At 39.5% G+C, this 14,872-nt stretch overlaps 1 protein-coding gene across 14 annotated transcripts in view; it reads left to right on the top strand.

The window, feature by feature from the left end:
* Positions 1 to 14,872, top strand: part of MAST4 (microtubule associated serine/threonine kinase family member 4) — a 537,673-nt gene that overhangs the window by 425,706 nt on the left and 97,095 nt on the right. The window lies entirely within an intron of this gene.

The raw sequence follows: 14,872 nt of genomic DNA, 5'->3' as shown, positions 1-14,872 counted from the left end.
CTATAATCATTATAGGGACAGTGAAGATTAAGATATGAGCCCTTGGCCTCAAGTACTAATTTTAAGGAAAGTATAGCCATATTAGAAAAACTGCGTAGTGAAGACTGCTTTGAATGTTGGGTTTTTTGTTTGTTCGTTTATTTGTTTGGGGTTTCGTTTCTTTTCTTTTCTTTTCTTTTCTTTTCTTTTCTTTTCTTTCTTTCTTTCTTTCTTTCTTTCTTTCTTTCTTTCTTTCTTCCCTCTCTCTCTCTTTCTTTTTTTTCTTTCTTTTTCTTTCTCTCTCTCTTCCTTTCTTTCCTCCCTCCCTCCCTCCTTCCTTTTTCTTTCTTTCTTTCTTTCTTTCTTTCTTTCTTTCTTTCTTTCTCTCTCTCTCTCTCTCTCTCTCTCTCTCTCTCTCTCTCTCTTTCTCTTCTCTTCTCTTCTCTTCTCTTCTCTTCTCTTCTCTTCTCTTCCTTTTTCTCATACCCATCATGGTGCAAGGAAAGTGTGGGAGAGTTTAAATGAGCCACTTAGTCAAGATGCTGAAAGCCAGGCAAGACTTGGGCTGGCAGACACAGGGTGAGAGAAGGGGAATTATCAGCATGGCTGCAGTGGGGTATGGGTGTTTTGGTTGTAAGAGAATATGAAGGTGGAAAGATAAAGGAAAGTCACAGAGTATAAGGAATTTTGAGTTTGAATGCCTTTCAAGGATTTTGAGGAGGATCTGTGTTTTGGGAAGCTGTCTTGAGGATTCTGAAGGATGTTGGGTGGAAAGGATGCATGAGTAAGCCCTAAGTCATTGTACTCTGGTAGAAACTCTAACCTGATGGGCTTGCCAGATGATACTTATTTCCCATTTAAACGTAGGGCTGTGACTCTTCCCCTGAATGCAGTCCTTTTGCTCAGAGGTTGCTTTCAAGTTGAGAGTGGGAGTTCCCTGTAACATGTTTGGGAAGAAGAAAGGGGAGAGAAAGGTAGTTGCCCTTTTGGAATGAAATTTTATTTTCCCTGTAGTAATAAATAAAAGATGGCAAAGCAAAAAAGGTAAAACATGAATTGAACAAATGATGATACTAAAGCAAGACCACAGAAGTCCAGAAATCCCATTCCCAGGTAGAACCTTAGAGAAACTCTTACACATGTACACAGGAAGGTGTGTTCTAGACTGTTCATAGCTGCATTGTTTGTAATAGCTAAACATCTGAAGCCAGCTAAGTAGCTCTTGATTGGAAAATGGGTAAATGTGTTGTGGCATAGTCATCGCAGAACACTGTGCACAAAGAAGATATTAGTACCACGCGTGTCCACATGGATGCAGCTTAGACACTGTTGGACAGCAAAAGCCAAGTTGCAAAAGAAGATGGTTGAAACCATTCATGTGAGGTTAGCATGAGGCTGTAAAGAGTATGCTGTTTAGGGATACACACGTGTACTCTTAAATACATATATACATTTCTTCTAAGAGTCTAAAGGAAAACATGATCATTTTAAAGACCAATTTCATGGTAGTGGTTACCTCTGAGAAGGTGTGCGGCAGATATCACTGAGGGAGGGGTGAGCAGTTGGTAATACTGGATTTGCGCAGCTGCTGGGGGAGCGCCCAGCTATTTCTATTATTGCCATTTATACCGTGGAGACTTGTATTACATGATCATCAGAACAGCAAAAGGTGACAGAGGGGCAAGCAAGGCCAAATACCTACGTGGGGGCTGGAATTCTAGCTTTTTTTTTTTTTTAAGAGTTGCAGTCTTTTATTTTTTTAGAGAGAGAGCACGTGCATGTGTGGGGCAGGGGTAGGGGCAGAGGGAGAGGCAGAGAGAGAGAGTCTCAATCACTACACGCCCAGCATGGAGCCCGATGCGGGGCTCGATCTCACAACTCTGAGATCATGACCTGAGCTGAAATCAAGAGTTGGACACTCAAGCGACTGAGCCACCCAGACGCCCCTGGAACTGTATCTTTGCATTCATCCTGCACAGTGCCCAGCAGTATATACAAGGGCTAAGTGTATCATGAATTTTATTTCTTACGTATAATTCAGTAGTGATGAAAAACTTCAATCCTACTCCTCTCTGTAGTGTTCTGTAGTAATTGTGCCCTAGTTTATGTGCCTGTTGACGAGTCTTTTATTGCGGTGATTTTCTTCAGTGCTAATATTGAGAGTAGAGAAAATGTGGTGAAGACTTTAATGATCCTTTTAATTATTTTTCTTTTTCTCTCTGTAGACCTAGCTTGAATTCTTTGCTCTTCAAACATAATTTTAGTAGTCAGAGGAGCAGGCAGAGAGAAGCCTGTCTGTCAGGTTCAGACGGCATTTTCCCTTAGGTCCAAGAGCCAACAGGGTTTTATTCGCTCGGACCCTGTAGAACTCCGTCAGACTTTCTTTGTGAGAAATGTCATTTCTCGCAGTCTGGTAGTTTCCTATTTACATGTAATAAGAGAAGGAAAACGTAAATTAAATAAAGACCAGTCCTCGTGTCTTTATGGTGGTGAGTGCCTGCCCACTCATCTTGCCTCATCACCTCCCTCTCCCTTCCCATTGCTGTCTTCTGTGTCATGTGTTCAATGCACAGAATGCCAAGTGAGAATTCCTAAATATCTTTACGAAACACAAGAGAAAGAAAAACTACCATCTTTCAGTGCATTCTGACCCAAATATAAAGTTAGGCTTTTTTTTTTTTTTTTTTAAGGTCAGGATTATGTGAATCAGGCCACTTATCACTGACACATGAATTAATCCCCTGTCAAATGAATCGGTAGAGATGAGAACATGAATTTATTTGTGTAGATGTGTCAGTAGTGCTCTAAGAAAAAAAGAGAGCCTGGCATAGTGTTCTGGAGCTTATCTCTATAAATAAAATAGTGTTTGTTGGGAGCCAGGGATTCCTAAAAGAGCAGTGAATGGAGTCCCATTAGAAAAAGAAAGGTAGAAAAATCACAGACTCCTAGTTCCAGAAAGATTCTAAGCATGAAATTTAATCCAGAAGCCCCAAAGGAAAAGACCAGTGTATCTCCCCTAACATGAAAATTTCTCTGTAGTAAATAAAATCAAAAGAAAACAAAGTGTGAGAAATACTTTTATGCCCTTAATTGGTAAACATCTGATTGCCTTAATACATACATTAAAAGCTTATATAAATTGGTAGGAAAATGGTGAATGCACCAGGAGAAAAATGGGCAAAAGATGTAAATGGCACATCATAGAAAAAAGATTGAAATCGTCCCCCCAAAATATGAAATGATTCATTGCAATCATGAGAGAAACATGAGCCATAATAGTTAGAGAGCATCATTCACCTAGCCTATTGTCAAAAATTTTATAAAATTGACAGAATCCAATGACAGCACGATTGTAGAGAAGGAGACCCTTGCCATATGATATCATACGATATCCGTGTCGATGTAATTGGTGCAACCATTCTGGTTAGCAGTTTGCACTGTTGGTCAAAACTGCAACTGCGTTTACCCTTCGGCCAGTTCATCTCTAGGAAGTTACCTAGTGAGAGTCTCACAGAATAATGGAAAATAGGGGCGCCTGGGTGGCTCAGTCGTTAAGCATCTGCCTTCGGCTCAGGGCGTGATCCCAGCGTTTTGGAATCGAGCCCTGTGTCAGGCTCCTCTGCTGGGAGCCTGCTTCTTCCTCTCCCACTCCCCCTCCTTGTGTTCCCTCTCTCGCTGGCTCTCTCTCTCTCTGTCAAATAAATAAATATAATCTTTAAAAAAAAAAAAAGAAGAATGGAAAATAACAAGTCTAGCTACTTGTAAATAGCAAATGGAAAGTGAAGTTGTTACCACTTCATCATTTAACATGTCCTTCAGTAGGGGACTGGTTTCTTAGAAAATGATTCAGACACACAATCCAGTCCTGCATGGTTGTTACAGAGAGTGAGATAGACTTTCATGTTCTGATATTAGATTGATGCCCAAGATAGATAGTTAAGTGAAAAATTATTACATAATACATTGTGTAATTGTGTGTGTGTGTGTGTGTGTGTGTGTTTTAGACTGCATATATGCATATAGGCACATCTGTACATCATGCATATTCATAGAGAATTTTTGGAAGGAGAAAGGAGAAACTTAGCACTGTTAATCTTTAGAGAATAGGAAGGTAGGGAAATTAGCATATAGTGGTTTTATAATAAAATAAGAGTCTAAAAAACCCAATAAAGAAAACAAAACAATGCCCACCTTAGTCTTCTGTTGTTATGTAATAAATTACCAAAAATTTAGGGGCTTAAAACAGCATTCATGTATTAATTTTATGCTTCTGTGGAGCAGAAGTCCAGGTACGCTTGACTTGCTTGAGCTCAGGGGGTTCTCAAGGTATCGTAAAGCCAAAATCAAAGGAAGATGGAAAATCACAAGTTCCTAGTCCCCGAGGAACCCTCACCTAGGGTTTTGGCTTAGAATATCATAAGTCCAAAATCAGACTGTCCGTTGGGCTGGGTTCTTATCTGGAGACGAGGAAAGAATCTCCTTCCAAGCTCATGCAGGTTGTGAACAGAGTCAGATCCCTGCGGGTGTAGGAATGAGATCCCTGTCTCATCTTGACCATCAGCTGGAGGCTGCTTTTATCCTCTGGAGGCTGCAGTCCTCCATCTGCAAGCCTCTAGTGACACATCCAGTCATTCTCATATTTCAGATCTCTAACTTCGCCTGCCATCAGCCAGAGCACATTTTTTCTTTGAAAAGGCTTATCTGATTGGGTAGTGACTCCAGGCTTTTTAAGTCCTAAGAGTGCCTGTTGCCCCCATCCAAAATACCTACCTTTTGTGTCTTCAGAAGTTGTTTTTACTGGGAATTTGCGGGTGACTGTTGAGATTCATTTATAAGAATGTTTCTGGAAGGAGAGATGAAAAGGAGTCTCACGTTCCTATTGGACAGTGCTAAGAGTTATTAAAGACAGGAAATATCCCTGAGGTTAGGTTACTGTGTTGTTGGAAAAAGTTTCATAAATTATTTTATAATAATAAAGTGCCTCATGTCTGAAGGATGAGTCACCACCTTATTTGCTGCTGCACTGTTCACCGAGCCCTTCTTCAAAGCTCTAACTGAACTAAAGGAGGCCCAGAGAGACAGAAATAATCAGAGAACTGGAGAACTTCTGTTCCGTGTAGAAACTTAGACTACAAGGAACAGCAGTGGGATAGGTGCAGTGGAGCTGGGCGCCACAACAGAACATCTCACGTCCGCTCACGTGACGGAGTCCCTGTGGACTCTGTGGTGCACGTTGCCTCATCTTCCTTCCTCCCCACCTCCCGGGGGCCAGGAGGTGTGGGCTTAACAACGCGGCGCACAAATTAAGGGAGAAACCATGAGATACCATGGGTATTTTTTCAGTAAGGTTTTTCTGATTTCAGAAAATGGTGAGGACCTTCCTCTTTGGGACCTGCTTTGGAGTCTCTTTCTGAGCCACAAGTGAGGAGTGGTGTCACCACCTTACAACGAGCCTTTGCACTGTATCAGTGCAAATCGGATGGGGGTACACGCAGTGGCTTTTGCCGACAGGCATTGCTGATGCAAACAGTTGGAAGTTAATGGGCTAGCAATGAGACGGAGACAGGGTAAAAATAAACACTGTGGAGTAGAGTTCAGAGAAGATAGTCTGGAGTAGAACCAGGGGAGTGAGCGTTCCAGGTGCCAGAGATGTCCCCGAGAGCGTCCTTGATGTTGGTGAGAAACTTCGTCTCCACACACCGTGCCAAGAAAGGGAACCCTAAGCTTGGAAAATGGGTAGCTAGGCAACAAGGGATTTAATAAACCTGAAATTTGGGCCCTGGGTGCCAACCAGGTCCTTAATCGGCTTACCGACATCCACATGACTCTGTGCCATTCTGAAGAAGTGGTAAAATCTCATAAGAAATGTGACAGGCCACGTGTCCATGACCTTGATCTTCCAGGCTGGTATGGTTAAAAAATAAAATATGATATTCTGATTATAACAGTGAAAACTGATAGTTGGTGGAAAATAGAAGAAATGACATGGAAAATAAGACTCTCCTGTAAAGTCACTACTCAGAGATAACCTCTGCTAACTTTTTATTGTATTTCTTGTCCTTCTTTCCTATATGTGTGTGTATGTGTGTGTCTCTACTGTGATTGCAATGCATTTGTTGAAGTTTCTGCTTTAGTGCACCCTTGCCAACGCTCATGGTACAGAGTTTTACGTTCCATCAGTATAAGCCAAACAATATCATAGTATTTTTTCCAATTTTATTGAGCTATCATTGACATAGAACATTGTATTAGTTTCAGATGTACAACATAATGATCTGGTATTTGTATATATTGGGAAATAAGTTTAGTGAACATCTATCACCTCATGTAGGTTTCACTTTTTTTTTAAGATTTTATTTATTTGAGAGAAAGAGAGCACGAGCTGGGTGAGGGGCAGAGGGAGAAGCAGACTTCCTGCTGAGCAAGGAGCCCGATGTGGGGTTTGATCCCTGGACCCTGGGATCATGACCTGAGCTGAAGGCAGACACTTAACTGACTGAGCTACCCAGGTGCCCCTAGGTGATACATTATTTTCTTAAGATAAGAACTTTTAGGGTTTACTCTTTTAGCAACTTTAAATATACAATACAGTTTTGTCCAGCAAGGTGACTTTAGTTAACCTTACATTCCAAAACTTACCTTGTAGTTGGAAAATGGAACTTTTGTATTTCTCTGACTTATTTCACTTAGCATAATCTCCTCGTGAGCCATCCCTGTTGTTGCACATGCAGAATTTCCTTCTTTTTTTATGGCTAATCAGTAGTCCTGTATTTATATATACACCACATTTTCTTTATACATTTGTCTCTTGTTAGACACTTAGGTTGTTTCTATGTTTTAGCTATTATAAGTAATGCTGCAGTGAACGTGGACTGCACCTATCTTCTTGGTGACTTTGTTTCCTGAAGATAGACACCCCAAAGTGGAATTGCTAGATCATATGCTAGTTATAATTTTAATTTTTTGAGGACCTCCATCCTGTTCTTCATAATGGCTGCACCAGTTTACATTCCTACCAACAGTGCACAAGGGTTCGCTTTTCTCCACAACCTCACCAATACTGACTACCCCTTTTTGATAATAGCCATTCTAACATGTGTGAGGTGAATATCTTAATATTTTTAATGGGTATGTTTTACTAATCTTTTGTTATATCACTGATAGTCATCCCTGATTTGCTATTTGACTTTTCTTTATTGGTGCTTTTTGATAACATAAGGGTTTTTTTTTTTTTCTTATTTTTAATTCGTCTGTGGTCCAGTCTTTTTCCTTCTGATTTCTTCCACTTTTGTTGTCCTTGTGTCTAGTTGCTATAGAGTGTCATTTTTTTTTAAACAAAGTTGGTCTTGCTCTAAGAATTGTCTGCTCTGACCTCACTGTATCTCCTGCTTGACAAGTTTAGTATCAGTCATGTTTCTTTACCTTCTCTTACTCTTCATCTCTTGTATAGGGTGATGGTTTTCCCAAGCAGTGAGTGAGTTTTTGAACAACAGAAGCTTTTCGGAATACACTTACATATTTCTTCTCTGATATTTGTGGTACCTGGTTTGTATGTTGCACACAGACAGAGGGAAAACTGTTACCTGTGAATTTTCGCTTACTGGTGGGAACAACTTAGAGATTAATGATCTTAAGGTATCAGTGAAAAATTTCTCCTTAGATAAGGTGAGACTAGGGACATAGTGCTGAGTGTGATAGTATGTCTATTTCTTTTATTTTGTTACTATCTTTCAAAAACCTTCAGCAGGTTTCCCATACTTGAAATGATATTTGCCAAATTGTTTAAATTGGCTTTGTAGATCTTCAGTAAAAATTTTCATTCAGCAAGGCATTCGTCTCCTTTGGCCATATAGACATGATGGTACGAGACAAATGGTTCCCTTGCTTCTTTGTATTTTGGGAATAGGACAGAGCAAGATTATGTGGCCACAGAGTCATAACAGATTGATTGTGAGCTCTAATGGAAATTGTTTCATGATGCCCTATATAACCACTCTTTCTTTAAAATGGTAGAAACTTTGTTTTTTACACAAGAGGAATCTCTGATAGATCACTCATTGTCTTTTTTCCTAATTATAAGCAGATCTCAGTCATACCAACTTAAACCTGTAAAACCTTGTTGTGTTTAGTCCAGAGCATCGGATGTCCTCAAAATTTCACTTTATGGAGCTTAAAATCAGGAAATCATATGGATAAACTTAGTCAAGTGAAACATCACCTTAGAATCGTCTGGTTTGATTAAAATTTTGAAAGGGCCCAAGACCAGATTTCCTAATCTGGCGTGTTTGTCTAAGCTATATAATTTCACAAGGCATCTATTCTGTGACTTCAAATATTTCATAAGTCAGCTTCTCTGAATTATAGAGAATACTACCTTTCTTATTCCATGCTACATTCAGAGTTTTATAATTCTTAGCCTTTGTGTAATTGTCAATTGTTGGCTTGAGTAATGACACATACTGCCCTTCCTGCTTAAGGAACAGTATGATAAAATCAGGTGGACTGACGTCAGTGTATTTTCCTAGTTTTGGGTATTGCTTTGTGTTGAATCACTAATCAGGGGTATATACCAGCATCGTTAGTATTTCTTAATTCTTTCATGCTGATCATCTGCCTTGTGACCCGAGTTTGTCATTTTGGTCTTTTGAGAAGACTGTAATGTGTATATGTAATCTTTTCCTTGTATTATTTTAACAATTGAGATCTTTCTTGTATTCCTAAACTCTAAATGTAGAATTTAATCTGAATGGCCTTTGATTTAGCCTTTTATTTTCTCCTTCAGTTATAAATTGAAGCTTTGGGGAAGCTGCCTTTTAAATTTATTTTAAACCTCCCCTGTGTTAACAAAAGCGATAGTAGTTTTTTGTGGGTTTTTTTGGGGGGAGGGAAGCATGCATAGAACATGGCAGCCTCTCAGGAAGGTTGACACCGTCATCCATTGGGGACGGCTCTTCATTTTTTTAAATCAAAATTTTATAACTTTTTTGTGTTTATGCATTAACTGGGTTTTCTTTGGCTTGGTTTAGTTGCTAAGGTACTAGTTAGATCTTAATTACCTGTTTTTCAAGTTAGAATCGACAGTATTTAGTGGTATGTTAACTGTGGGATGAGAGATGGCGTGCAGGTGTCTTGCTGAGGATATGGATGGACGGAAGGGGAATTTACCAATATGGTGGAGGCAGAAAGAACAGATCTGAGCTAATGCCGCAGAGTTCACTTTGCTGCTTACTGGGTTTAAGATGCCCGTGATACAGTTCAGTGACCTAAAGAAACAATTGTTCTATGGGTCTGAAACTCAGAGGTTGAGTCTGTACTGGTGATACCAGTTTGGAAGCCATTCATTCATGAGTGGTATTTAAAACCTTGGAAGGGAGTGAAATCAATGAGAGGGAGAGTTTGGGAGTGAAAAGAAGACCAAACCTGGTGAGGTGGGGTTGCTGAGTCTACAATGCCAACATTTAGAGGTTCTGAGAGGACCAGTCACCAGCCGGAAACTGAGAAGCAGCAACCAGAGAGGCAGGAGGGAAAGAGGAGGATGTAGTATTTCAGAATTTAAGAGAAGCCAGAGTGCCCAGAAAGAGGGAGTGGTAAGTTTTAATAGCAAACCCTCAGTCTCTACGAGGCACATAACAAATATTTGTTCAAAGAATAAATGACTGTTCATAAAGAAATATTCATAATAAAATCATTACTCTGTTGACCAAAAATGCGGCATACTCTCCAGATGGAAGATTTGTTTCCGTGACAAAGAGAAAGTCCTCTGAAATTATCTACTTATGTAGAAAGCCCCACAGATTTTAATGCATAATCTTAGTAACTTTATTTTGAAAGTAGTTTCAGCAAATCTTTCATTTACCTTGTCCATGATATAATCTATTTCAACCATTGCTAAAAGCTGAGGGAGCTCCTGCCTTTCATAACTGTTAGATAGTTTGGATGCTGACGTGCTCTACCACCTTCCAAATCCACAGAGCAGTCAAACAAGGCAGTGTTTCACCAAAATGAAGGAAATATGAACTGTAGAAAATAGACATTGAAAATTCTTGAAGTTATTTTTGCTGTGAGAAAAGAGATTTTTGCAAATTTTAGAAGGGAGGGAATTCTTGAGAAACAAAAGTCTCAACCTCTTTTCTTGAAAGTTAGTGAGGTAGAAAAAATCTTTTTAATTTCATATTTTATAAATATTGCAGTTAAAAATTAAAGTAACGGGGTTATCAGCAGTGTTTGCCTTTGGATTAGACATTTTTAGACTTAAATTTCACGCTGTGATAATTACATATTTCACTATTTGGAAATAGATAAATGACATGTGTTATTAGGTCTTCTAAATGTCTGGAAGTTTATATATTCACATTAGCTAAAAAGATTCTTTTTTATCAACCTGTTGAAAAAGAAGAGCTTGCCTTATGTTTAGGGTTGCTTTTATGTTCATACAGATGGTAAATAAAGGATCACCTAGAATGTAAAGAGGTCAAAAGGTGCATTTAAAATCCTTGCTTGAATCCCTGCTCTCCTCATCCTCAAGGTTTTCAGAACTTAATGGTCTTAGACTGGACAGCTTTGGTGATTGTCAAAGTGACTTGGGTTTTTCGTGTACTATGGTGATTCTTGCACACTCTGCACCAGTGTACCCCCAAATGATCTCTGAGCTTCAGTTAGAAATCCCTAGTTATATTTATGTGCAGACTGTCTTCTTCAGCCCATGAGCTGGCAAGAGTCGCTGGATTTGTATCATAGAAAAATAGCCGGTTCCCTAGAGACAAAAGAACTTGAGACAGGGGTCCCATTAGTATGGAATCAGCCAGCTGTCTGCATTCAGTGCCAGTGCCCTTGGTAGAAGGCAAGATGCTCAGCACAACCTAAGTGGCCTGTACCTATCGAGCAAACTTAAGTAAGGGAGGTTTATAAGTCTGTATTTTAAATTCAAGTACCGATGCTAAAGAGCATTTTCTTAAATATGCACAGCAATGCCATCTCTGTCTTTGAACTTACTGACTCTGGCATAATTACAATTTCAGCTTTTATGATGCTTTAATGCACATTTTTTGTATTTGTTATAGCAGTGTGTGAGTGCTTGTCCAGAAAGCCAGGCAAATTGCAGGCTTTTCAAGTTCTAAGCTTTTATGGTAGGGGTAACACTGGATAATTATAGAGCTTGTCATGAAATGTTAAGGTGTATGTATACTGTGGCAACCATCACAAGTTTAGAGGGTTCAGCTGTGGGGAAGGAGAGCCCATCAACACTCTTGCATTGGAGCCGATAGCAGATTTGGCATCCCTACCCTTGAGAAGAGTGGTGGAAAAAATTTAGAAGAGCATACATACAAGCAAAGTCATACAGTTGTAGGGAAAAGAGATGATCTTTGCTTTTAAAGAAAGAAATATTTTATGTTTTTTAAGAATGCTTTAAAAACCTTTTTTTTTCCTGTTTGTAAAAGCTGTGCATATTTATTATAGGAAATTTGGAAAATACAAGAAAGTATAATATGAAAATCACCTGTGTTCTTATCCACCACTCAGAATTAACTACTTAACATTTGGCTATTTGTCTAAATATGTTTAGTCTATATATGTTCATCTGCTATAATATTTATGACGCTCATGTATACATAAATTTGTGCATGAAATACAAATTTTATATATACACATAATTTGTCTATACCTGTGTGTGATCTATGGGGTCATAGATACAATTTTGTATCTAGATCATTGTCTTTCTTTGAGATTTTTATATATCATTAAATGTCTTTTTTTTCAAATACTTGGTTTCAAAAAGTCCAAAATACTCCATTTTATGAATATGCCGTAGTTGCCTTCCTCTAATGAATATTTTGTCTGTTTTCCTGTTTTTTGCCCTTGTAAGTAATGTCGTGGTGAATAACATTACCCATCAATCTTTGTGAACACTCTGCTTAGTTTCTCAACCTAATCTGGGAGGGTACTCCTGAAAGTGCTGGCCTTCTATTGTCTTGTATTTGTGTTGTCCGGCCATTTGTTATTGTCTGCTGTAGCTTATTGAGGCCTTGGAGTCAGAGATTGTGTCCACAGGAAATGCTCTTTAATGCTTGCTGCAAACGACATTTAATAAGCATCAGGAATGTGTTGTGTGGCACCAAAATAACTTTACACGTATCTAAGTCCATCTCAAGTGTGTCCTCTCTAGGTGAGACAGTAGCTCGTTCTGCTGCATTTCCAGGAGCTCTGTACCCAGTGACATCATGGTGACCTGGTAAAGTTAGTGAAGTCAATAAAGGAGGAACATAGCACAGAACTGCAGAGCTAGTCACACTTCATGCTGTGTCCCTGCTTTCCCAGGCACTGAGGACTTAGACTCTAGTGTAGAAACCTCCAGCTGCTGTGTCCCCCTGACCCTGCTGCCGAACCCTTTTAATTTTGAGATCTTTAACAACCAATGAAGTATTTAATGGTGTATGTAATAAACGCTGGACCTCAGGGTTAAGATCAGGATTTTAGCTCCTCTCTACCATGTATCAGCATTGCTCCCTTGGGCAAATCACTCTCTGTATCTCAACTTCCTTATATATAAAAATGTAAATAATAGAACTTGCCCTTGCCACCTCATACAATTGCTTAACTGTGACTATATTTACAGTATTATAAAGTGCCATACCAGTGCGAGGTTTTCAGAAACTATTAAGGTATTTTTAGGACTAACCTGAATTCATAAATAGGGTAGGTTAGTGATGGGTAGTAAGGAGGGCACGTATTGCATGGTGCACTGGGTGTTATACGCAACTAATGAATCATCGAACTTTACATCAAAAAAAAATATAATAAAAAAATAAAAAATTTAAAAAAAACATTCAGAAAAGCCCCCCCCCCCAAAAATAATGTGGTTAAAATGCTAGGATACCATGGTGTGTAAATACAAAGCAAATTAGAACACAGGCTTGTTGCAGTCTTCAGGTGGGCTGCCGACAATGGAATGTGACATCCTTGTAATGGTCCTCATTGCAGTACATTTGTTATAGTCTGTGATGTTTCTTTTTTGGCATTCCAGCCTTTGGAGGTCCCTTAGCTGTGTACTTAGTCTGGTTTAGAGCTGATTTGGGAAATGGACAGCATTTCTTTTAAAAGTGAATCCCAGGGGCACCTGGGTGGTACAGTCAGTTAAGTGTCTGACTCTTGGCTTCCGCTCAGATTGTGATCTCGGGGTCACGAGATCGAGCCCCAGGTCAGCTCAGTGTGGAGTCTGCTTGGGATTCTCTCTCCCTCTCCCTTTTCCCCCACACCCTCTCTCTCTTTCTCTCATCAATCAAACAATCTTTAAAAAAATAAAAATAAAAAATGAAAAGTCAATTCCATTGGACCAGAACCACAGCAGTGCCAGAGGGCCTGCCCCAGGGATAGGTAGTAGGAAGGGTTATTTAGTTATTTAGGAGTGGGGTTCATAGCCCCCTATTTTACCTTTGCTTCACCCAGAGAAGATTAACCTTCATCACAGTTTGGGCTGGAGAGTCATCTTTTGCCTGAGCAGAATATTTAGTGTGTATACATGCATGCACACACACATGCATGTTTAAAAATCATTCTAGGAAACTGAGGCCCAGTGCAGCCAAGTGTTCCGGTTCACATGGCTTGTTGGTATCAGAGCTAGATCTGGCACCTGGTTTCCCAGTCACTGCCCCTGGCACCCTTCCCAGCAGGACCCTGTAGTAGGACCCTGAAGATGTCTTTTGGAGAGATCAGAGAAGACCAGGAACATCCCCAGAGTTAGCTCTGATTCATTTTTCTTTTCTGGGCCTGACGTAGTGTCTAGATAAGTGGTTTTCTTCATTTATGTTTCTTCTGTACTACTCTGTGAAAGAGTTTGGGTCTCCCACCTGAAGCGGGGGGGAAAGCTCACTTTTCGTAAGTAAACACTTAGATTTATAGGCATCTTGTTATTAGAGTTACCATGTATGGTGTGCCCTGAAGATAGAGAACAATTTCAGATTACCTTAGGAATGAATTAAGTTGCCATAACACATTAAAAGAATAACTGTTGGTCAGGAGATGAGCGTGTCAGCAATTTACTAACAGGACCCCACATGACTAAACCACATGAAGGAGGGTCAGCAAGAAATCACACCTACTTAGTAAACAAGTGGGCTGAGAGAAGGAAAGTTTCATTTTTATATAAACTGTGTGTCCCCTAATTGTATACTGCTGCTGACTGTCCTGTCAGCAGACCCTTTTTGGGAACAGACTCTCTAGTACAGGTACCCCTGAGAATTTTCCCCCAAAGCATAAACCTTGCAGACTGTTCCATCTATGATGGTCTCAGTTGTCAGTGAATGAAAAAGCAGCATTTAATTACATGCACCTTTTTTTAGTAGATATAAAAAGTTATATTTCTGATTAATTTTCTTTTAGTTCTATGGTGGTTTGCTATTAATCATGGTTGACTTTGAACAGTTCTCTTTATCTTCACTTGGCTTTAATTTCCTTTTCTGTTAAAAGTGGAGGTTGGATTATATGTATTTATTCTAATATTCTTTTTTAATATTTATTCCAAGGCTCTAACTCCATAGTTCTAGTTTTTCTGTTTTAAAGGAGTTTTTTCCCCTACACTGTGTTATCAAGATTAATTCATACTGGCCTTATGTTTTTCACTGGGTGTATGCTTCTAGTATTCTAGGGGCTGATGAAAAATGGTTTCTCGGCATTGAAAGTAACAAGGAAAAGATTTGGGACAAGAGAGTAGATTGGATCCTATGACCTAAGATGGAGGGAGGCATGCCTGAGTGACCCACAACATGTCCTGGACATGGTCACCGATATCATCTGAGGATCGATATTCCTTCCATCTGGAAGGACTTTGGGTGGGAAAACTGGTTGTCCTATGGCCTGGGCCTCCCAGGCACAGTTTGAAAGCCATCCCTGTGTTTAC

This window comes from Ursus americanus, chromosome 5, assembly GCF_024610735.1.
Source record: "Ursus americanus isolate L20-20 chromosome 5, mUrsAme1.1.p, whole genome shotgun sequence".
NCBI lineage: Eukaryota > Metazoa > Chordata > Mammalia > Carnivora > Ursidae > Ursus > Ursus americanus.
This window is presented reverse-complemented; position numbering and strand designations above follow the sequence as displayed.